Consider the following 25,689-nt stretch of genomic DNA (forward strand, 5'->3'; position numbering starts at 1 on the left):
TTATACTTCAATTAAAAAAAAATCTGACATTTGAATGTCCTCACAGGCACTTTCCATAATCTATTTTTTTGTTTCTGGTGTATGGGTCATACTTTTCCAGTATGACCACCTTGTTGCCAGTGTTTGTGTGTAAGTGTGACATTTTGAATGATATATTGTAGCAATTCTGGGCACTTTCTTTCTCATCCCAGGGCTTATTATTATTTTCTTGCTTGTTTGTTTACTGATTTAGTCTGGATTATTTTAGTGAAGTCTATCCTCCCCCAACGCCAGCCCCCCATCACACACCCGGTGTGAAGCCTCTGAGTTTTCTCTTCAGGGGACATAGATTTGAGTATGTCCACAGTTACCCTAGGATGACAGTGATTATAGTAGAGCTCTTTTCCTGATCACACACAGCTGTTAACTCCATTAATTGCTTACTAATTGCTCTGTTGTTTTCAACAATGCCTTGAGACATAAATTCCTTTACATACGAATCCAATCAAATTTAGACTCCTTTCAGGGGATAGTTCCTGAGGTCCTTGACTGATATTTGTCTGACTTAAGGGAGTTCTTTCCAGCTGGCACTGTCCTCATTTCTCTCCACTGAAATGAGGACAACCACCCAGGTAGCCTTTGTCACCAACAAATCTACAGATCTCCTCTCAGTTGCTTTTCACCATAATTTTGACTGCTTATTAAAGAGTACCTTTAGGCTTGAACTTCTTTGTACTTCATTATGATTGAAATCAGTTCCTTGGGGGTTGGAGATGAGATTAGAGCTCTGTTCTCTGGCCTCTCCCCATGGGCAAAATATCTGACCCAGGGGTCTGGTGTTGGAGGTGGGGACAATGGCCAGGTTCTTTGTGAGTGAAACCACTGTGAGTTGCTGAATGTTCAGTTGATACAAGGTGGCAACAGTCCCAGATCTCCCCAGCTTGCCACTCTCACTGAGGAACGCCCACCTTCATATCCCACTCTTTGAGAATCCTCACAATTTTTCTGTAAATCCACAACTATTCTGCAAAATATAGTTTTGTTTTTTAAATACACTTAAAAAAATGCCTATCCTCAGTAGATTCCCATAAACAAATCTTTTGGACCACCTTTTTAAGTGAAGGGTGTAGGAACGTGTATTTGGGAGGTTGGGGAAAGTAATATTTATATGGAGGAAAACAAAAACAAAAACAAACCAAAGCATTTGTATCTTTACCAATTTTCTCTGGGAGCTATTTCAATGTGGATATCCATTCTTGTTTTTACTCTAGGCAGATAATAATCTAGGACAAGAATATTAAAAACATTATTTCAAAATCAACATTAGTCCTTACCCTTCCAATTTATTTATTCTTTTTTTTCCTCTTTTCCTTTGGTTTACCTAGTTCCATATTTGTATAGGGACCTACTTCTACTTTGACTTCTTAATCCTGTTTCCCAGCTGTGAAATTATTTTCACACATTTATCATGGCTAGAAAGGAGGTAGAAAGGCTTTTAGAACGGACTCTAAACAAATGCATCTGCAAACTTCTGAAATCATTGTAAGAGAAGAGAGAAACGGGTTTTCTGGGTTTTAACAAATAGCAATTGTGGCTTGGGGGAGGAAGGAGAACCACAGGTTCTTTTCTCCTGTGTATAAACCATAACTGCTAGGTACTTTGTTTTACTCGCAGGGTACCGGTCTGTTTTCCAAGGATAAGCCCTGATTCATGAATAGTAAAGGTATTTTTTGGAAGAATATTCCAGGCTCCTTTAATAACTGAATTAGTCTACAATTTAGGACACTCTCTTGTTCATGGAAACACTGAAATTTAATGGCTGTCCTGGCTGCTTTGCTTGCATTTGCTCATCTTAGATTGGTCTAAAGAATAACTCAGAAGCTACTTCCAAAAACAAATCCTACAGAAGTCAAGTCAAAAAAGGTTTTAATTATGACTGAGTAATAGTTACTCTGTTTTCTTTTTAAAGTAGGCCCATCGTTGGTCCAGAAATTATATTTTTCAATAAAGTTAAAACAAAGGAAACAAAATATATATTTAGAAGAATTTTTACCATTTTATTATTATAGCTATTATCTTTCTGGCTTTCATCTATTGAATATTGGGTGCTACATGTGTTATTAACAGGTGTGTTATTAGTTTTGTCAAGGCTGTGAAGACATCTGAAGGTATTTCACCCTTCTGAAAATAAACTGTCTATGTGAAAAGTTGTGGAATTTAAGAAATACTTTGCAATTTCTAAAGTCATTTTTCCTCCCTAAAATGTCCATTTGAACTTTATAATAACAGCAACAGGAGAACTGCCTTGGAAGATCTTATATTATACAATGGAAGAATTCGAGGCTCAAAAAAGTTTTAAAGGTCATTTAATTCAATCCTTTCATTATATTTTTTCATGCCAGTTTTTTTCATTTTCCTTTGAAAATAGTACCAGACTACAAAATGTTGCAAAAATGAAATTCTTACATACCTTTTATTCAGCTTCCATAAAAATAAACATCTTATACAACCACAGTGCAATTTCAAAACTGGGAAATTAAATGTGTTATAATACTGTCAACTGATTTATAGACCTTATTCAAATTTTGCCAGTTGATTCACTGATGACCTTTTCCTGGTCTAGGAACCAGTCCAGGATCATACCCTTTGTTTTCGTGTCTCCTAAATTTCCTTGAACTGGGGACAGATCTTCAGTTTCTTTGTCCTTCATGAAGCTGACTTTTTTTTTTTGTACTAGTTCTTTATTTTTTAGACTGTTCTTCAATTGCAACCCTTTCATTTTCAAGTTTAGGCAACGAAGCATGATGATTCCCTGAGTTCTCACAGCAAATTAGTAACAGACTTAAACACACATAGAAGGCTACAAATTGTATGGAAGTTCATCCCAAGATTTCAGAAGGCATGTATCATGTTAGAAGGGTAAGGACTGATACAAGGAAAGGGTGAATTTATACAAAGGTATAATAGATGCAATCAATACACCTCTAGTATATTACTGATTGATTACCTATGAAATCTTGGATTTTGTGCTAAGCCATTGGATTTATAACACTGCGCAAAAACCAAAATGTTCCCAAGCCCACAGTTTGAATTCCTTTTTTTGTTTCACCCAGCACTTTGTCTTGTTCTGGAGGATGTGGAAGTGTATGTCCACAAAATATTTAGAACATGGTTAGTAGCAAAGTGCTCTTCCAAATACGTTATACAAAAAGACTGGCTTTAGGATGAATATTATAGAAGATCAGGGAAAGAGTAAAGCATGGCCACTAATGGGAGAGACCTCTAAATACACATACCATCATCATCATTGGAGAGTTAGATGATAGCGATAGATAGAATATATTTCTATTTAACTCTAAGATCTATTATCTATCATCTACCTATCTGTATCTATCAATCATCTATCTATTATCTTACACACAATCCCACACCATTCCCTCTACTGCCCTACTGGGGTCTCTTCCGGGCCCAGATACATTGCCTGTGCTCTGGGTTAGATCAAGGTGCCAATTCACAGACACTAAGGGGAAAGAAGAGGAATCCCTAGATCCCTCTCCTCCCAAAGACGCTGCCAAGAGTCCTGGCTACAGAGGAAATCTGGACTCCTGGTGGAGAGGACAGAAGGGGAACAAAGCGAGAGGAGGAGAGCAGGAGGGGAAGGGTCCCTGGCGCTCACAGCCCGCTCTCAACCCGCAATCCAGCCAAGGGGAGAGCGGGGCACGGAGCGGGAGCCTCCACCACTCCTGGCCCCCGCTTGGGTTCCGCAGGCGACTACCCGGGAATCGGGAGACCGGGGCTTCAGTCCACTTGGCGGCGCTTGGCTCCGCGCGCCCCGCCTCCCGCCCGGCACCGCCTCCGCCCGCTGCCTCCGCCCGCCCCCTCCGCAGCCCAACTTGGACTGAGTTGGGGTCCTGCGCGCCTGCCCCCTACAGCCGGCCAGCGCAAAGCCCCGCGCCGCCGCCGCTGCTCCGGCCCCCTCTCCGCTGCTCTCCGCTCCCGCGATGGGAAAAGTGGGCGCGGGGCGGGACTCCCCCCGGGGCTGAGCGCACTCCTCGCGGGCGCGGGGCTCTGGGTCCTGGGCGCCCCGGACGCCTGCGGTGGCGGCTCCTGCGGTGTCCCGCGGTCCCAGGGCCCCGCCCCGGGTACTCCCGCACCTAAAGCCGCGAGGCCCGGCTGCTGCCACTCCCTCCCCTCCCGGAGCGCCTCCGGCGCAGAGCCGGGAACTGGAGCCGAGCAAAAGTGGAAGCCCGGGGGTACTTTGAGCAGCGGGACCCTGGAACTCCACAGCAAGAGTAACAAAGCCACAGGCTTCGGGGCTGGAGGAGCTTGAGCGATCAGCATGTTGGAGGTGACAAGGAATTCCGCACACAAAAGCCGCTCCACTTGGCTGACCACCAGAGCGTCGTGAGTGAAGTGGCGGCGGGGCGCCATCAAAGAGGCGAGGGGTAAGGGGTGAGGGGAGCAAGCGCTAAAGTGTGTTGAAGAGTCAGGTGGACGGGGGCATATGAGGCTTCTGACTTGGGAACTGTGCAAAAAGAAGCCACTGCCCAATTTCCCCAGGAACTGTATCACCTAAAAAATGCTTCCATCCCTACGGGACCTCCATCTTCTCCAAGCCCCAACCATGAAAGAAACTTCCAAATTAGCAGGTAAACCCTACACCCTGTCACAATGGTCTTTGGGGTTGAAGACCAGGCGAAGAGTGGGTTTGTTAGTTAAGTATCTGGAATGTGAGGGTGAGAGGGTTAACTTTTAGGGCAGTCTGACATTCTCTGGAATGATTTCCCCTTTACTTGCTGCAGACTTACTGATGGCTCCAGGAAGTCCAAGATGTCAGATTAGCAAGGTAATTTAAAGTGGATGAGAACTGCAGTGGACAGTCATTGTCCTTTGGTGCAGTCTGTCTCTCTGGGCACTCTGGAGATGCAAGTTACAGAGAGAGCCTGTATCACCTTCTAAGGGCGTGTGTGTGTGTGTGGTTAGAGCTGGGGCTTTGCAGCTTGGGAATTATTGATTGTTTTCCGGTGTGATCCAGTCCTAGAACATTAAGACCCCAGTGACAGCAACCCCTTGTTGTGCCCCACTATTTGCCCTCCTCCAGTGAAGAGCATAAATAAAGGCTTGCCCTGTCCTTATGAGGGGCTTGCTAGATTACAAGACAGTGACACTGAGGACAGTAGGTGTGGTGGGCTTCTGCTGCACACAGAGAAGCTCGTAGGAATGAATGTCATGATTTTTGGCCATGCTGGAGGAGGTTTTAGAATTTGGGGAATATGCAGCCCTTCAGTGTTGGAGCTGTCAATTTAAAGTGAACCTGGAAACTCTCCTTGGCAGAAATGGTGAAACAGCAGCTTTGCCACTGGTTATGATTAAAGATCATTTAAAAAACGTGTGAAAGTTCTCTAGGCTACCATAGAGCAGACATTGAGAACATTATGAACAAGGGCAGGCAAAAAATAAACGTAAATAAGTGGTAGATTCAATCAGGAAATTGAGCGTTTCTTCTTTGAAATATGCACAGATTATTCAGTTTAGCACCTTCTAACCATGACTTCATTTGTAGTAAGATTGCTAGAAACCTTCCCACTTTAGTTATGCTTATTGTGAGCTTCTGAAATAGAAATTTTGAGTATTTTAAGATAAAATCTGTTCAGTGGGAATGAACATAGGTTTAGAATGTATTGATATAAATCACAATAACAGCAATTAGTATTCCTAGCCCTGTCCTGAGAGCATCCAGACTACTCTGATATCTAGCCTTGAGGATATAGGTTCTGGTCCATATGTTGTTCATATACACATTTACTTAAACAAATGAAGCAGAGATTATTTCCATGGAGCTCCTGGAGACCTTTACTCTTACTCCTTACTTTAATGATCACATCTTTAATATCGTTGCCACTAAAATTATTCATTCCATTTAAATTTGAAATTTTTAAAACTTTTTCACTTCTTCAGGCAGTTTGCTCAGAATTTCTGACTGTGAAGGGAAGTGTTAAACACATCAAATATGTAGGTACCATGAAGCAGAGGACTTTGGACTAGAAATACATACTGATATCCAAGCTGCAAATTATCCCTTACCTCACCTTGAAAGATTTTGAACAGAATGAGAGAGGAGAAAATGCATCTTTGGCAAGCCACATACTTGTTCATTTAAGAAATTACTAAAATGTATTGCCAGGTTGTGTGTGGGGGTGGGGTGGGGGGTGTGTTGTGAGCATGGTCATAAGCTTATGCTTATAAGTCATATAGGGACAGTGTTAGTCAAATTTTGGATGCGTGACCTGCAGTACATCTACGCTTTCTCTCTTGACTGAAGTCCTTCATTTTTTAATCTTAACCCCCCACACATACACACCCCATAACCTCTCTCTCTCTCTCTCTCTCTCTCTCTGTACTCAAAGGCAGAGCTACTCAATTTCATCTAGCCAAATATATCTGTTTCGGCATCATGGAGGAGGTAACATTATTTTTGCAAATTGGAGTGTGTAGAATCAGAGGAAACTTCTCAAGTGGAGGCAACTTAATGAAATGAAAAGTAGAGTGGAGAATTGAGTGCTAGCCCTCTTTATCATGTACCTTTGGCAAGCTGACATAATAATCTGAGTTTAGATTTCTTTATCTGTAAAGTGAGGTCAGTGCTAATCAGAATTAATCAACAGAACGACAGATCTTGATGGACATGAAAGGACACTGTTGTAAAATTCCGTACATGTGTGTGTCACTGTCATTTCCAACAGCTTTCTTTCTCTCAGATCAGTAAAGGGAATAGTTCATCAGCCCCAAATACGAAGACAACATCAGAAATTCATGATTTGCCACTTCGGTTCTCTCCCAGAAAGAAGTGGGGCATAGGCATCACACATCCTTTGAACCTGTCTGATTTTTAGCTAAAAGCATGAACTAAAGGGATGGTGATTATAGACTGCCCATATAACTTTTCAAGAATTCTGAATAGTTTTTTTGCCTCCTTCCTGTGCCTGTTGCTGATGCTCTTGGGACAGCTGTTTGAGGATATGAATTTGGCCTTGCACATGACTAGACCTTTCTTTATTCTGTGTGTGTGTGTGTGTGTGTGTGTGTGTGTGTGTTAAGAGAGAGAAGAGAAAGAGGGAGAGAGAGAGCGAGTTCAAAGGAATTTCCAAGATTTTGAGCCATTACTTAAATTCAGGTACTGACATTTGCAGCCTTGTCATACACGGCAGACTTTCTTGATGGAAACCTTTGCAAGATTTGGACCAAATGTCCTTGTCAGGAGCGAGTGTATTGCTTCTACACAACTCATTTTATACATGATCTAACTTTATATGATTATATTCACTGCCTTGTGGGGTATGTTGTGTGTATTATTCTTTCCTCCACTGAGTTTGAAAATGCTAACCAGCAATAGCTCATTAATGCCTATGACATTCTTGTTAGGTAGGTGGTAAGCATTAATATCTTTTCCTCACATTTTTATGCTGAATGTGATTTAAATGTTTCAGTTTCTCACCTCCTGGCTCTTTCTCACTGGCAACATTGCTCATAGACAGTCATCTGCATACATAACTCACGTCATTATGATGGTATTAATGTTGCATTTATCAAATTGCCACGACAATCTGGTTATCTGACACGCATGTCTTCTCCAGCTATTTTTAGACCTGAGATATAGCAACACTACCTTAGCAATTAAACTGGGCCAGTATTTTTTTTTTAAAGATTTTATTTATTTATTTGAGAGAGAGAGAATGGGAGCACAGGCAGGGGGAGAAGCAGAAGCAGACACCCTACCGAGCAGGGAGCCCGACATGGGGCTTGATCCCAGGACCCCAAGATCATGACCTGAGCTGAAGGCAGTTGCTTAACCGACTGAGCCACCCAGGCGCCCCTCAACGGGGCCGGTATTTTTTTGTTGCTGTTGTAAAATGTCGTATATTCATCATTTTAAAAAATGTCACAATAATCTTGATCACCCCCACACCCCCATGACATTAAACAGGAAACCAAGGTTCTGAAAGAATAAGTCACTTGTTCGGGTTCTTATGCGAGTGTCAGGGACAGAGCACAATTTATAAACTTTTTTGATCTGACTCCCAAATCTATGCTTGCCTTGTAGATAGAAATCAGAGCCAGTCAAGATCTGTTTGTAAAATTGTAAAATTATTCATCATGAATGGATTTCAGAGGAGGTTGGGAGGAGGCACGTCCTGGTTATGGATGCTCCATCTCCTTGGGAAAAAGGGATGCTTTTAATACCTACCTGTCAAATTTCATTCCTGAGCTCCAGTAGTGATTGCGTTGTTCTCGCACCCTGCTCTTCATCTTTAGAGAGCCTTAAGATCGACACTTGAGTGATTCACTGAGCACAAATTCGTGGGAAAATTTTGAGATCTAGTCTTACTTCATACATTTCTGAGTCAACAAAAAAACCTGATTTTAGTTTGACATCTGTTGGGAAAACCAGGTTTGGTGATCATTTATATAAGGTTTTTTCACCTGACTTTTTAAATTTTCATAGAATTGGCTTTCTTTAACAAACTTACAGTTTTTGTTTTCTGATCAGGGCTCTGGTCCTAATTATGAAGGCAAATGACGTGGAAAGCAAGATGCTGTAGAGGAAGAAGGCATAGGATGTGGAGGCAGATGGACTAGTTTGAATCTCCTTATTAGCAGTCTTCCAAGTAGGGAGACTAGCTGCTTTCTGCTTTCTGAGGACACATAGTTGTTTCTCTGAAGCGCCAGCCAGCTCAGACACAACATTTTCGTGTCTTCAGTTTGAGAGTGTTGAGCTCCTTGTACTTGTAAGTAAAGTTTTGGGGAGACAAAGATGACACATCGATCTATGTCCTTGACTTGGGAGTGAGCAAGCCTTCTATTTCACATGATTAGGTATTTCCCTATTGTTCACATACATATGTGTTTACATAAGTCCCTGAAATTTGAAACCCACTGTTTAAATCAGGTACTGGTATTCGAGTTAAAATATAAAGACATAGTAGTTTGTTTTATATCACCTTTGTAGTTGGCAAACATGGAATCTTCAGTGGCAAAATGCATGATCTCAGAATAGAAATTACAATTCTTTTTGGAATTTCTGGTACCTTCTATAAAAGTCATTAAATATTGACTCTGGGGGAGGGGAAGTGAGTGGGGGAATGGGTTGAATAAGTAATGGGGATTAAGGAAAGTACTTGTGATGTGTACCAGGTGTTGTGTGGAAGTGATGAATCACTATATTGTGTACCTGAAACTAACATTGTATTCTATGTTAACTGGAATTTAAATAAAAACTTTTAAAAAAAAGGCTCTGGAGATGATTCACATCTTTTTTTTTTTTTTTTAAAGATTTTATTTATTTATTTATTTGAGAGAAAGAATGAGAGAGAGAGAGAGAACACATGAGAGGGGAGAGGGTCAGAGGGAGAAGCAGACTCCCTGCCGAGCAGGGAGCCCGATGCGGGACTCGATCCCGGGACTCCAGGATCATGACCTGAGCCGAAGGCAGTGGCTTAACCAACTGAGCCACCCAGGCGCCCATGAGATGATTCACATCTTTAAAAAAAAAGCATGAATAGAATAGAATTGGACACAATACCATAGAGTTGGGCACAAAAATATATGGAGTGTTTTCTTATTTATATGAGTAATTGCTAACATTTAAGGAATACCATGTGCCAGGGACAACACTAACAGCATTATGCAAATAGTCTTATTAACTTTTCATTCTACAGATATCGCTGAGCACTGAAGATGTTCCAGGCACTGTTGAAGAGGTGTGTGTGACATGGTAGAGGAAGGGATGAACATTCATACGAGGCCATAGAAGATGCAGGTCATCTGATGGCAGAACTGCTAGAGAGGTAAAGGTGAGCCAAGAACCTTTTGGCGGGGATGGTTAAGAAGGCTTATGCAAGGTTGATGCTTAAATTGGATGATGAATAGTAGTGAGGACTTTAAAAGGGGAATTTTGACATGACCATAGTTCTTGGTAGGCAAAAGAACTGCAAGAGCAAACATAGAAAAGAAATTCCTTAATATATGACATCAGTTTTGAATGATTATGGGTGTATTACATGCCCAATGAGAAATTGAAAATCTGTGCCCCCCAAAGCAAAAACAAACAAAAAAACCCCCACACCATCCCTTAAAGATATGACTGCCCTTATCTGCACATTTTTAAATCTCATCTTGAATGTTATAGCTTCTTTTTATCCTCTCAAATACAGTTTTCAAACAAAGATGGTCTTTTATCTAGTAAAGTCCATCATAGACATCCTGAGCCAGCCTCCCCAAAATGCCACTTTGCCTTATGTCTTTAAATTTATATGCAAATTCTATGGCCTTTCTTTATGCGTATCTTGATTGTTGTCCCAAACCTCTCGAAAGTATGAAGAACACACCTGTGTCTCCAAAGGCGAACTGGCCAGACCTCATCCCTGCCATGGCCAGAGGTGATGGCCTGGAAGACCTGTGGCCAGTGTGAGGAGGAACCAGACTCCTCGGGGTGTGATGGCCACTGCCGAGTGCGACTCCACTCACATCAGATGTATGTGTAGGCGAGGAAGAAGTTTCCTTCTTTCCTCCAAGGTGTTTCCAGTTGGTTTAGGAATTGACATGAGCCAGATTAACAGGATGAAAACAAAGCCAAACCAAACCAGAGTGCACATGGAGGTACAATAATGAAATTGAGACTTCAAGAAATGACCAGGGCAGGCAGTTTTTACACTTTTTGGACAAGGAGCTGATAAATCTCTAAGGAATTGACAGGACAAAAAAATGTAACTTTGGGAGCTACAGTTGGTAAGGGATTCTAAACAGGATTTGGGCTGAGAAAGTAAAAGGGTAAAAAAGTAACAAGGGTTTTTTCTAAAGCCTCATTGGCTCAAATTTCCTATAAAGGATAGATTCTCTTTACCTGCCGTACAGAGAAGGAGATTTATTTTTTGCTTTCTGGAAACAAAAGCAGGTTGAGGGGTGGGGGCCATCAGAGTGTTCTTTTTGTACTGGCTGTCTTGTAAATAATTTTTATTTAAAATAATCAGAATGCCAAAGTAGCATATTTGGGGTAGCCTGCTGTTGGCGCCTACAGATGCAATGGTTCAAAGCTTGGCAAGAAACAAAGGTGAAGTTTTACTATGCAGGGTTCATCCTAAAGAAACAGATATTATTCTAAAATTCTGATGGGGATAAAAGGACCCAGATGTTCTTATAGGAAACCCTGCATGTGCTTTTACGTGTCCATCAAAGCCATCATGTCTCTGCTTCTGCTGAGATCCACTGAACATTTTTCTACTACCTTAGATCAGTAATGTATCTTTTTACTGTTCAAGATGCTTCACTTTTGAAGAATTTTGTCATATTTCTTCAGTTTTATTATCATAGTCCTGAGACATAAGAAGGACAGGTATTATTACCTACAGTTTGTGCTAGATGAAGCTGAGGGATGGCTGGGTTAGCAGTGTGATTTACATGTCAGGTGTTAGAAGAAGGAGAGACTAAAACCTAGGAATTCCACAGAATTCCACTGATACCTGCACTTGCTCAGGCCTTTTTGCCGTGGGCTGGGGACAGAGTTATGTTTTGGCTAAAGCCTGCCTTCCTGCCCATAAGGGACCACCATTGGGATAGGGCACAGGGCTCTGGGGGTCCAGGAGAACCAATACAAATGACACATGTTGGGCTTTAGAACGAGTTGTTTCATTCAGGGTGATTGATGGGTCATCATTAGACTTATAAAGTGACCATACAGGGTGCTAATAAGATTTACTTCAAGTCAGGTGTCATTGCCTAATGATAGAAGTGTTATTTTATGAAGGGGGGGACATTGGAGGGGGAGACGGACCATGAGAGACTGTGGACTCTGAGAAACAAACTGAGGGTTTTGGAGGTGGGGGGATGTGTTAGCCCGGTGATGGGTATTAAGGAGGGTACGTTCTGCATGGAGCACGGGGTGTTATACGCAAACAATGAATCATGGAACACTACATCAAAAACTAATGGTGATTAACATAGCAATAAAAAATTTAAAGATAAAAACAAAATAAAAATAAAAGGGAGGGAGGGAATGAAGATTAAATAAATATCACAATCATCAATTATAAAAAAACAACTAATGATGTAATGTATGGTGACTAACAACAATAAAATTAAAAAATCTTTAAAAAACAAAAAAAAAGTATTATTTATTTATTTATTTATTTGCTGACAATTGGGAATCAGTCCTCAATGGCTCCTTTTGCTCTTCTTGTGTCTGACTGAGACTAGGGGTTGGAGACAAGGCAGAGGGGAGTTTGCTGAACAACTCTGTTCCACCCAGGTGTGCTGTCTACAGGATATAACAGAAGCTGACTTTTAACAACAATGATAAAAGTCACCATAGCTTTTGAGCAATCCTCTATAAGCACATTGCAGACTATCATCACTATGTTATTTAATTTAATCCTTACAACAACCCTGTGAAGTAGGTATTATCCCCATTCTAACATTGTGGAAACTGAGGCTCAGATTATTACTGACTGGTGTTCTTGGACAGAAATTTACTAGAGGAAAATGGGAGTTCCAGGCAAGGCTCTTGGGGCTTATGCTCAAACACAAGGGAGACAGAACAAAGGAAAGCGTCCATCAGAAGCTGAGGTGACAAAAGAATGATGTCTAAGCATGTAGGGATGGAGGATACAGGAAGCGGGGCACGTAGGCGCAGTGGGCAAAACATGCTTCATCATGCACTGCATGTCTCATTAGCATGTTAAATCTCCACCCTTGAGTGTGATTTTTGGTGTTGTAATGAGGGAGAAAGTTGGTGAAAGGTCACATCAGCCCTGTGGTCCACCTTGGCGCAGACTGGTTTGGTTTGGTCTTCACCAATCTTCCTGGTTGAGTCCCTCTTTTGATAAACATGCTTCTTCCATGTTCCTGCAAAATATACTACTCAAGACACAGGGTTTCGGCTATCAAGAAATGCTGGATTTCAAGGTCAGAGTTGAGGGGACCCAAGCCCAGTCCCTGCTCTGTCTCAAGAGGGGTTAAGAAAGCTGCCACAGATTACCTAGTTAAAAGGTGGTGCATCAGGAATTTGAGTTTTGCTCTGACTTTGACTGCAAAGCTCTTTCTACTGTCACACTGCCCTTGTGTATTGAGTTCATTCTGAAGTCTCTTAGAAGAGGAATTCCTAAACCAGTTCAAGTGATGGTGGGGGAACCCTAGGCATGAACAGAAAAATCTAAGTGTGCCCCTTTCCCTGTTACTCTGTCCTCAGGGTGCTGACCTGTTTGATTCCTTTCATGACATCCACCCATTCCTATGAGTGACTCCTGTAGCATGACTAACATGTCATCTCCAGCTTGCTCTCCAGGAAGAGTGAATGTGTGGAAGCTGGCATTTGATTTCTCCCTGCTGGCTACTGATCCTATAGAGACAGATGGACAACATGGACACTCACTTGGACATGAGGCTACTGAGACATGTTATCAGGTAATTAGCTGATCATACTGTGCGCAAGAGCCAAAGACTTGATGGTTCTGGTCATCTTCCCTAATTAGAATGAGAGAGGATATGGGAACCCAAACTCATGGGTCATTTGATCCAGGGCTTGTCTGTTCGTAAAATCAAAGGTCTTCTGTTTAGTTCCTCAGTTCTTTCTCCTGATTAGAATCAAGGAAAAGGCTTTTGTCACCCAGGTTTGGAAACACTGTCTCTAATCTCCACCTGACCAGCCCTGGGTAGGTGGAGGGATTTTGAACTGAGCAGCCTTAGGTTCTCCCACTGGCAACCAAAACTACGTTCAGGGGTGTTCCTCACGCCCCCACATTTAAATAACCTGGGATGTTTGAAGTAAACGTATTTTACTAATCTAGAATTAGTATTTATTATGCTGATGGGGGCAGGAGAGTGAGCAGGAGTATTTATGTTTTAATAATCCCGTAGGTGATTCTTAGTAACATTAAAGTTTGAAAAAAATTTCCCTAGAGGATTCTGTAGCTTCAGGTCCATGAACTTTCTGAGATTGCCTACACTTCTGTGTACATGAGCATTTTTTTTTTTTTTTTTTTTGGAAAAAGTTGAAGTCCACAGCTTTTGATAACTTCTCAAAAGAATCTGAATACAATGGGGTAAGACCTGCTGAAGCAGGCTAGGGGAGAGATAATGATGCACATATAAGATGTCAGAAAAAGGAAAGACTTGGAAAGCAGTCTTTCTACTGTGAAATAAACACTTTGTAGTTTGTATAATGGGAATGAGTTCTTGGTACCATCTTTCTTGGTTATCCGCATAAATAAGATTTGTGTTCTGAGGATAAAATTTGGTGCGTTTTTTTAACTCTAATATAATAATCAGTAGCAAAGACTCTGGAAACAGACTTCTTGGGTTTGAAATACTGCTTCATCATTTACTAGCTCTGTGACTTCATGAAAATAACTGTGACTCTATGCCTCTGTTTCCTCATACATAAAAATATTCTTCTTAAAGTTTGTTACAATCTTAAATGGGTTGATAGCCCTTAACGTAGTACCTGGCACATAGTAGTAAACGTTAGCTGTATTATTATTAGTAGTAGCAGTAGTAGTAGTAGTTGTTGTTGTTGTCATTGAATTAATAATAACACACCATAGTAAGCACGACTAATGCCCCCTTAGCAGGTGTGTAATGTGTATTGTCTCTCTTCTGTAATTATGTAATTATGCTCTCTCCCTTGTCCATTGTCATGTCTTAGAGGCCTGGGGCCATCTCTCATCTTTAAAAAAATTGTTTTGGGGTGCCTGCGTGGCTCAGTCGTTAAGCGTCTGCCTTCGGCTCAGGTCGTGATCCCAGGGTCCTGGGATCGAGCCCCGCATCAGGATCCCTGCTCGGCGGGAAGCCTGCTTCTCCCTCTCCCACTCCCCCTGCTTGTGTTCCCTCTCTCGCTGTGTCTCTCTCTGTCAAATAAATAAATCTTTGAAAAAAATTGAAAAAATTATTTTTGTTCTTTTTTTTATATATCCCTTACAGCATTTATAACTATTCACTCAGAGTAAACACTTACTAAATTCTTGCTGTGTGATTTTGGGTTTGAGTTTGTTTTTTTTGGCCTTTTCTCGGTCCATAAAAGCAAATAATACCCATGTTCTTGTGCATCAATGTGATAAAATATCATATACCTATTAAATGTATTATTTATCTGTATTTAATGACTTAGAAAATGTATGCAGCAAAGTAAAAGGTAAAAACATAAATTTTTTAAATAGTAAGATTTTAAGTTCCATGAGGGTAGAAATTTTTGTCTGTTGTATTCTCTATTTATCTAACAGGGCATCTGGTGCATAATAGGGGCTCAGTATACTTTGTTGAATATGTTTCTATTTTTGTAAAAGAAAAGAAAGAAAATGTAAAAAAAATTAGAAAGGTAAGATTAAAATATCATTGATTATGACTGTTTTAACTATCATTTAAATTGTGGGTTTTTTAATATTTCTTCTATGAATATATGCTACTTTTATAACTTAAAAAATATTTTAAACTGAATCAAAAAAGATCATGAACCTTATAAGTTTCATTATGCTTAATTCTAGGCATCTAGATTTCACCAAAAACAACCCCCAAATCTCTACCAACTAGTGTTGGTAGATAGTTTTGATGACAAAGGTGGTAAGGAGATCACTTCGTGTTTTTTCTTCTGATTGTGTGATAGTGGATGCAACCAAGCCTTTCCTCATCAGTTTTTTTTTTTTTTTTAATTAGAAAAGAGATAGATATTGGGGCACCTGGGTGGCTTGGTCATTAAGCATCTGCCTTCGGCTCAGGTCATGATCCCAGGGTCTTGGGATTGAGCCCCTTATCAGCTCCCTGCTCAGTGGGGAGCATCAAATAAATAAATAAAATCTTAAAAAAGAAAAAAAGAGACAGATATGGAGGTACTTGCACCAACAAGACTGTATACTATATACTAGACATTCAGGTGACCTGTAAGTCCAACAAAGAAAACATACATCTCAATTTAAATCTCAGGCATTAGCTTGATCTGGATGTTCATCTACGTGTACATATTCATATATGTGCACACACACGCACAAAATGCACACCCTGAGCCATATGAATACATAGTGAATCAAGCACTCATATTCTGCCTGGAACTCCTCACCCATGAAGATGAGTCATTAGAAAGTCTTGCATGGCTGTGGAAAAGAACTTTGGTGATTGCATTGCTTAAATGAAAGGCAGCCATGCACAAAGGGAAAGAGAAAGGGGAGACAGAACCAACAAAGGTTGAGGTAGAGAGAGCCAGAGAAGGGAAAAGACCCCAAAGACTATGATGGAACCACAATGAGAGAGAGAGAGAAGCAGGAGGGAGAGAGAGAGGTAGAGGGAAAGAGCCTATGTCAGAAACATGAAGACCCAGAGATCCAAAGAGAGAATCACAGGCAGAGTGAGAAACTGAGGGAAGCCAATGACAGTGGAAAACTTGTAATTCATCAATGTTTTTAAAATTTCTAGAGTGGAACTTGATCTTAACACTCACTAGAACGTTTCCTACTGATAAGTTGGGGTTTTTTTAAGTTTTAGTATAAATTCTAAATTTTTTTTCATAGATACCATCTCTTACTACTAAAGGACCTAAAACGTACACACCCGATTGCAGGGCACAGGGGAAACCAACAGCCACCTCAGTCCCCTTTTGAAGGTATGTGCATGTGGCTTCTGATGTTACAAAGAGAGGGTACTTCAATTTTTTTTTTTTCCTCTTGGCTGGGAATGGGTTTTCCTTTTGAAACAGTATTCACCCTTGTGGTTAGATTTCTAGGCAGCCCCCGAAAGCCTTGGGTCCTTGTATTAGAGCTTATGTTGTAATTTAGATGTCGAATGGGTTAGATAATTTTACAGACTCATCTGAGCATAAAACTAGAATTAGTAAACTGTACATTTGAGGAGATATGGGGACACCAAAAACTTGGATTCATTTGCTTTCTTTTTTGACTCTGTAGACATTCCACAAAGGTAGTTGGTAGCTACCCAACCACATATACCTGGTTCTTTATGAGGGAAAAAAAAAAGTGATTTAGGAATTTTTTTTTTTTTCTATTTGAAGAAACTAGTCCAGGTCCATCACTGTGTATTTTTGCTGTCTTTAAAAGCTACATTTTGGTTAGTGGGGCTGCATAAAGGATATACTCAACTGACAGTACATTTTGTAAGACACTTTTAACAGTCATTAATTTGGGACATGAGACCACTCATTATACAGGGGTGGGCAAACTATGGCCCCTGGGATGAATTTGGTTTGCTACCTGTTCTTCAAAGTAAAGTTTTATGGGAACACAGCCTCATTATCTGTTTCTATATATCATCTGTAGCTATTTTTGTGATGCACCCGGCAGAGTTGAGTAGCTCTAACAGGGACCATAGTCTTGCTGCACCAAAAATGTTTCCTATCTGGCCCTTTATAAGAAAAGCTTGCTAACCGCTGGGCTAGATCATGGGGAGGAAACTTTTATCCATCCCTCGTCTATGCTGTTTTGATTTTTTTTTTTGCCATGTGTATGTATTCCCTTTGTAATAAAGCTATTAAAAAAAAAAAACTACAAAAACATCTCAGATGACTGTGCTACATGCTAAGACGCTTTGTCCCTGAGGTGATATACACATAGTGGAAGGAGTGGCCAGCTATACAGATATAAAAAATGCAATTTAGAGTCATAAGTGCATAGTAAATATAATCAAGATTTGTGCAAAGTCCTGTGAGGATTTTGGGAGGGGGAAGGAGTGACTTTATAAGGAGTTGATATTTGAGTTAGCCTTTATTTTTTTTAAGATTTTATTTATTTATTAGAGAGAGAGACAGCGAGAGAGGGAACACAAGCAAGGGGAGTGGGGGAGGGAGAAGCAGGCTTCCCACTGAGCAGGGAGCCCCATGTGGAGCTCGATCCCAGGACCCTGGGATCATGACCTGAGCCGAAGGCAGACGCCTAACGACTGAGCCACCCAGGTGCCCCTTGAGCTGGCCTTTAAACAAGATTAAGGATTTGCCAACCCAGGGACTGTTGGGAGGGGAAAGGATCTGTGTAGCCAGTTTTTCCTCCCTTTTATGAGAACTAGGTCCACCTTGTGGTTCTTCATACATTTAACAGGATATGACCCGTCCTTCTTCCTTTTTAGTCTCATCTGTGTCCATGCCATTTGGGGCTCAGTCTACCAGTCCTGAAATACCATCTTTAGTTTCCTTTTTCCCTTTGAGCATCACATCTCTGACTGGACCAAAGACTCTGAGCTCCCAAACACGTGTGCTCTCTCCTCTCTTCACAGTAGTTTCACTAGCACAGTTGTGATGAGCTTGCTTTCCCCTTGATATTTGTCCTGTTGTTCCTCTTATACAAGATGGGAATGAGTGACTGTCATTTTCTTGGGCATGGGGCCTGAACCAGAGTAGCTGTTGGGGTGCATTATGACAAGTCCATTGTCATTTTCTATTAGTGCAGTATTGTTACCCTGGGAAGTGTGATAATAGGCGAAGGAGGGATTGACATCATTATTATCTACAGTCCACCTGTTACACACGTATAAATGTGAGGAGGGGCTGTGTACCTCAAGTAGGTATTCTTCCCTCTTGGTTTTAACCTTACCAGCTTTCTCAGAACTGCTCCAAAGAACAAAGTTAACTCTTATCAGACTCTGTAAAATTGTTTTTTCTCCAGTGACTCCTATCCATCTCTTCTTTCCACCATGGAATTTTTTTTAAGTAAGTATACATTAAAAAGTGTCCACATCATTACTGCACTGTTTGTAGGATTTTCATAAATGAACACACCTGTGTAGCCAGTACTGTGGTCAGAAAGAGAACATGAGCAGCTCCCCAGAGGCCTGACTCGTACCCCTTTATAGTTAGTTCTTACCCTGGGATAACCTGTTTTGACTTCAAATAACATGGGTTGGTTTTACTTGGTTTTATACTTCGTGTAAAGTTTGTATAAATGGTATCTAATTCTATGCTCTTTTTTTATACCTGTGTTTTTTGTTCAATATTATGTTTTTGAATTTCTTCCATGTTGTATTTACTTGTGAATTATCTAAACTATATAATTTGAAATTAATATGAGTCATTCTTCTATAAATATTCTCTTCTGTGTCTTTTGGTGAACATTTAGACCTATCTCCAATTCTGAGGACAATTATGTTCAGCTTTAGTAGATACTGCCAAATATTTTTACCAAGTAATTGTACCAAATGATACTTCCATCAGCAGGGAATAAGAGTTTTGGTGACTACACATACACATGGAAAAAAGAGTTTTCATCTTTTTTATTTTATCTACCCTTTAATTATGGAATAGTGTCACATTGATTTTATTAAGTATTTCCCTGATTACTGCTAAGGTTAGTTGTTCATTTGGATATCAGTATCTCTTTTGGCAAATTATTTGTTCAAATGTTTTGAATTTTATTCTGTTTCCTATCTTTTTTGCATTGATTTTTGGAAGTTTTTCGTTTTTGTTGTTATATATCTAATCTGGCTGAGTCATTTGTCATATATACGTATATTTTCCTAAATATGATTTGACTCTTCACTGTCCTAGTGGTGTGTCTTGTAATGTACAGAGGTTCTTGACTATAATTTATTCCTGCATGATTATTGCTGCTCAGAACTTTTGAGGGACTGGTTTCATTATAAATTCATCAACTTTTCATGGTAACACAGAGATGAGCTGCCGCTCTTGAATCCTTGTATCATCGGACCATCTTTTTGAAGTTTCCTGAATGAGGTATACATTATCCGTTCAAATGGTCAAGGAAAGTATGTGAATCTAGGCTGCTGTAATCCTTAAATGAGTTATGTCAAGAGAATTGAATTGGTGAATAACCTGAGCTCCAGCCACGATTGCTCAGCCAGGTATGTCCTGAGTCTACTACTAATGGAATCATTTTTGTGCTTTTCCACCCTTTCTTGAAGTATCCTAGTGTGACTCAGTTCTCATTAAAGACTATAAGATGTACATGTTAATTTCATGGCAAAGAGAGCTTTTTATGTTAAAAAGTTAAATTTTGGGAATCATTCAAAATCTTCTTCCCCACCCCAATAAACTTTCATTCTTCTATACTAACAAGTGTTCTAGGGATCTTGTGAAGTGAGAGGTTCATTTATTCGATCCGTAATGAATTAATAAGTGAATGAGACATGAAGGCTGCCCCTTCATTGTTGATTTTTTTTTTCTCTCACATCTTGCTTCCTCAAAGTTATCCTTTATTTAAGCATCTCAGGAAAGAACCGAAGATTAGGATTGGGTCTTGATGTAGGAGACTGAGAGGGTGCAAAGTGGTATATAAAGAGCATAGAGAATGTGTGACTGATTGTCAGTGATTTGTCCAGTGCCTCACAGCAATGACCTGTAATGCTCCATTGCCACTGGATGTTATGAATGTGGCTAATGGAAAAACCTAATTAAGAAACATGCTAAACCAACTCTGTAGAAAGCATGACTTTTGATTGAATTGGTGAGTTTCTATCAGTACTAATAGTCAACTGAAAGTATTAGAGCTTTTTAAGTAATGGCAGGGACTTTCTCTCACTGATGAACTTTAACAGAATCCCAAAAAGTATTATTTTCTATTTCAGAATGTGTGGTGAGGTCATCCCAAGAGTTGGCACCTCTATATCCCCAGAGTGTCTGCCAGTGAATCTCTTGCCATTCTAGCATGAGTAGTTGGCTTCCAGTTCAAGTCCAATTCTTCTGAAAACAGAACTGCTATTTTACACCGTCTTGGCATTATAGAATTCCTTGTACTGCTGACTTCAGAGTTTTGCTGAAACCATCCCCATGAAATTGGTAATTCATTAAGTGCCAAGGGCTGGCTGAGTTCATTCCTATCACATCAACTGTTTTTGTGTGGTACATATTCATTCTCTCTCTCTCAGTATCTGTGTATCTATCTATCTCCAGAGGCTCATTTTATTTTTTTTAAAGATTTTATTTATTTGAGAGAGAGAATGAGAGAGACATGAGAGGGGGGAGGGTCAAAGGGAGAAGCAGACTCCCTGCCAAGCAGGAAGCCCGATGCAGGACTCGATCCTGGGACTCCGGGATCATGACCTGAGCTGAAGGCAGTCACTCAACCAACTGAGCCACCCAGGCACCCTCCAGAGGCTCATTTTAATTAAAAGATGGATCTGTTCTATTCCTTTTGAAAGGACTTTCCTCCACCAATTTCACTTAGTCCGTGGGTTTTGGGTTCCTCTGAGTCTATGAGAAGGTAACATGGAAACCGAACCTTAGGGAAACCAACTTGTTTCCTTGAGAAGGACATTATTGTCATGAAAAGTGATTGCAAACATCAGTAAAATTATATGAGGGAGAGTAAAACATCTCATTACTGTAGAGTCAGGCTTATCCCCTTTATGAGCTCCATTTAATTAATTATTAAAGGCTAGGACATTTCAAAAAATTTTATCAGCCTTCTGTTAAGGTCAAAGTAGTAAGATTCACATTTATATGTTTTATAAATTGTGTTATTTCAAGAACTCTTTCTTACATTTGAGGAGGCAAACTGAAATGTGAAGTGGAGAGGCCTGGGCTGAGTCAGAAGGTCTGCTCCTTCTTTCTCTGCTGTTACTTGGCTCTGTGACCTCAAATATGGTACTTAGTTTCCATAAGTAAGGAGATAAAAATACTGTTTACAAAGTTGGTTGTGAGGGATCCATAAGTTAGGAGAATGGCAGATGTGGTGAGGGCAAGTCTCACTGTAGGTGTCCAGTGAATGTTTGGCTCAACATCTACATCAATCTTTTCTAAGACATTTGTTCAGGAAGTTTCATGAAATGCCGGTGGTTGTGATTTGTGAGCACTGGTCCAGGATATTCTTGGGCTAGGGGGACCATCGTCTGACCTCATCCTGGAATATTAGAGTGTTTTAGTGCTGATTTGTCCTTCATTTGTGTGTGGCTTTTGAACAAGTTTCGTAACTTTCCTTGACCATTTCATTCTCTCATCTGGACTACTAGCACAACATTGCAGTCCAGTGTAACTTGGGCTCTGAGTGAGACTGCTCGAGCCTTGATCTCAGCTCTGCTATTTAATAAATAGCAAATATAGTCCAAAACCATGGACAGGTTGCAGAAGCTTCTCTGTGCCTCTTTCCTTATCTGTTAAATAAGCATAATGATAATAGCCGCCTCATACGGTCTCCAAGAAGCTCATGTGAACCAATACATGAAAAATGTTCTAGAGAGTACTGTCACATGATACGTGCTCAATAAATGTTAATTGAATGATTTTTATTTCTTCCTAGTCCTCGCTTGAATGAAATCACCCATCATGGAAATCAGAATGCTGAGTACACTGGTAATGCAGTGTTAATGCCACGGCAGTTCTCTGAAGAAAAAGAAAATGTGTCTAATGCTCCCAGTTTTATTTCATCTGAATTTTTGTCTCTCCCCCTAAACCCTGATTTCTCTTTGTGGTAGAGCAGCAATAAAAACAACGACAACTCCAGTCTGAGGCCAAACAGCCAGAAACCAAGGATGAAAAAGACCACCCCTCCTCCTTAGTCTTCTTCTGTGCCCCCAGGCTTTCTTATGCTTTATGTATTTCCTCAGGAGCAATGTAGCTGTGAGTAGAGTTCTTCCTGGAAACAGGCAGAAGGTTCCTGCTTCCCTTATGTCAGGCTCATATTCTCACTCAGGGAATCAAGCATTTCTTCCCCTTCCTGTTTCAGCGGTTCCCACCCCTAGCCTCAGACCAAGTCAAGACTGGTAGGGCTACTACCTGGAGGAGTCTCCTGGAGCCCCATGAGAGAGTTCAGAGTGCCTCTAGGACAACAAAACGTGTGTTGGATGACACAAGAAGATGCCCTCTGAGAAGTATAATCCAGTCACAAAGGCCAAAGTTTGAGGGGAAGTTGCCATTTTTCCTTGTTGTTTACCCGTCAAGGGTCTGTCTCCCTGAATCTTTGAGTTACGGTATCCTGGCTTTGTACAGCTGCCCTGGTAGTTCTGCCACTCTAGCTGTATGATTTGGGGCCTTCAGTTAATGTCTCTGAGCTTCAAATTCCTCTTCTGTATAGTGGGGGTAGTCATGCCTGTCCTGCTTGCTTGATCAAATAAAATCCCAGCTTTGTGAATCTGAAAACTTAGGGTCCCAGAGCTGGGTAGGAAGCTTACGTGCTACCTCACACAGCCTTCGTCTGCTTCAAACAGCCACCCCTTACTGGCACCCTGGACAAATGATCCTCCAGCTTCAGACTGAGCTCTGGCTGGGGAGCTGCCCTCCTCCGAAGCTCCAGTTGTTAGAAAGGTCTTCCATGGGCTGGGCTGAAATCTGAACCCTCCAATAACTTTCACCTGCTAGTTTCTGTTTCACCTCTGGACTCAACAATACATTTTACCCCGAAGTATTCTATATATTGAAGACGACCGTAAAAAGTCCCACCACAGATTTTTTAACTAGTTATCAAATCATCTTTTCAGCTCCTTTGCCTGCTCTGCCTTTGGAGTTCTGGTCTAGATTGACTGCATAGAACAGGACATGGTGCAGGGTGGTCTGATTCTAAGGGATCCTTGTGACATCAGTTATAAAACTTTCCCTGGAGTTCCCTGGGGGGCAGGTGTTATTAATTATTACTAATGGGCAGGTGTCCCCACCCATAGCGGGGATGCACAAATCCTAGAGCCGTAATTGGAAACATGCTTCTTAACATGCTTTAAATTTTTTTATTTAACTTGAAAGTTTTCCCCTTCTATCACCTTGAATTATTTTTTATTCTGAACAATATTAGAGATATATCAAATTTTAGTAAAAAAAAAAAAAAGAGAGAGAGGGGCGCCTGGGTGGCTCAGTCATTAAGCGTCTGCCTTCGGCTCAGGTCATGATCCCAAGGTCCTGGGATCGAGCCCCGCATCGGGCTCCCTGCTCAGTGGGAAGCCTGTTTCTCCCTCTCCCTCTGCCCCTGCTTGTGTTCCCTCTCTTGCTGTGTCTCTCTCTGTCAAATAAATAAAAATATCTTAAAAAAAGAGAGAGAGAGACCTAGAGAACAAATCTAAGGAATAAAATGGAAGTCATTTGTAACCCATCTATTTGTAAAAAAATAAAATTATATTTTTATACCTCATACCTTGGTCATGCATATATGCGTTTATGTGTAATTGTTGAAATTATGCAACACATGGTTCTGTGGTTCTACATTTTGCTGTCTTACTGAATGTTATGTTCTTTTCCAGTGCCATTACCAATTATTTATAAGTGTTATCATTATAATGGTTGTATCATAATATTCTATTGAATGAATACTCTATAATTTACTTAATGAATTACACCCTATTGTAATCCTTAATTTGCATTCTCCTAGTTCTTAGGAGCTTCAGGGCTGTTCTCTTTGAGAAATGGGAAATTTGGGAAAAGGCAACACCTCTAGATTCCTGCAGAAGGATTACCCTCAGTAATCCCTTCACCCCATTCTTCTTTTCCCAAGTGGGTAGAGTTAAGAGGACATACAGACCAGATCCTATTAGAGCTGGAAAGGTGAAAAAAATGGGTTGATTTGTGTGTAGGTGTGGGTGTATGTGTGCAACTCACAAATTCAAATGTAAAATGCTCTACTGGGGATTTATCTGTTTAACAAGAGGTTTGGATTTGTTTCATTTACTTATACAAATTGGGTCCACCACGGGCTTGAGTGGCCTCTTTCTTTCCTCCATAGGAAGGCTTTACCTTGATCAAGGAAATCAAGGAAATTCAAGTATCAGGAAATTGTTGTTCTTTAATGTCAGGAAGAATGCACTTGAACTCCCAGCTGGAAATCCAAGAATCCCAAATGTTTTCCACTACCATAACCTGGGGCTCCCTTTCTTGCTAGGGCATAGCCCTGGCAGCATGAAGGGCCCACTTCCATATAATCAGATCACTCAACAGGGGTAATTGTTAAGGGGGCAATACCCCATGTCTCTGCAGACATAGACCAGTCACCAAAAGAGCCAACTAGAAATCTGTGTCTTTTACAAAATCCCCAAGCAAATTTTGTCGGGTAAATTTAAGAAATGGATCATGACCCTTTTCTAGGCTATCAACTTAGCCCAAAAAACAATTGCCCCACACCTGTATTTCCAAGGAGTATTAATGTCTTTGATACCAGGCTTTACTTAATGGATTGTTTCATCTTTAGAGACTATCAAAATCACATGACTGGAAAGGAGCGGCTCCATAAACCTACATCAAGGCTGATGGAAGAGGTTTTCTCCAGGATAGAAGTGATCATTTTTGAAAGAAGCATCCTACTTCCCCCCAAAGGCATTGCCACGAATAGAGAACCAGCTGCTCCCTCCATCATGGGCCAATACCACCCTTGTGGAATGGATACAAACTGTGTTATCACCTATGGGGGCTGGCTGATTTGAGGCAGTAGCATATGGTTGACTGTTAAATCAAAATAAAACCAAACAAATTTGTGGATGCTTAGCCTCAGTAGAATTCTCAAGAGCCAATACAAACAACTAAGCCCAGACACAGCCTTACTCCATCGGTGCTTTATCTCCAGCCCAGAGGAACAACCTTCTTGGGCTTGGTGTGCTGGGATGCTTCCAACACACCATCCAGACATTCCTGAGGGCACAGGTTTCTGTGCAGATGAGAAATAATCCTCTATTGTATGTGCAGATGAGAAACTACTGATTTTGTATCTCATGTGCCTATCAGGAAGATGAAAAATCACCTCGCAAGATGACCTGGTCCTAGTAGTGAGGGTGTCCGTATCTGGGGGATCGGTCCTCATAGTG

General features: G+C 40.8%; 1 long non-coding RNA gene across 5 annotated transcripts; it reads left to right on the plus strand.

Annotated features, from left to right (window-relative positions):
- The first annotated feature begins 3,862 nt into the window (after positions 1-3,862).
- Positions 3,863-25,341, plus strand: LOC141374633 (uncharacterized). Of its 5 annotated transcripts, none has more exons than XR_012381665.1 (6): positions 3,863-4,628; positions 9,696-9,830; positions 10,351-10,510; positions 13,220-13,434; positions 16,527-16,618; positions 25,080-25,341. It is a non-coding gene; the product is annotated as an uncharacterized lncRNA (long non-coding RNA). The 5 variants fall into 5 exon arrangements; XR_012381666.1 differs by lacking the exon at positions 25,080-25,341 and adding an exon at positions 22,212-22,899; XR_012381667.1 differs by lacking the exons at positions 16,527-16,618; positions 25,080-25,341 and adding exons at positions 8,528-8,765; positions 14,675-14,871.
- Positions 25,342-25,689: the final 348 nt, after the last annotated feature.

Source organism: Callorhinus ursinus, unplaced genomic scaffold (genome assembly GCF_003265705.2).
Source record: "Callorhinus ursinus isolate GAN/ISIS: 27379988/994484 unplaced genomic scaffold, GSC_fseal_2.0 scaffold20, whole genome shotgun sequence".
NCBI classification, from domain to species: Eukaryota; Metazoa; Chordata; class Mammalia; order Carnivora; family Otariidae; genus Callorhinus; species Callorhinus ursinus.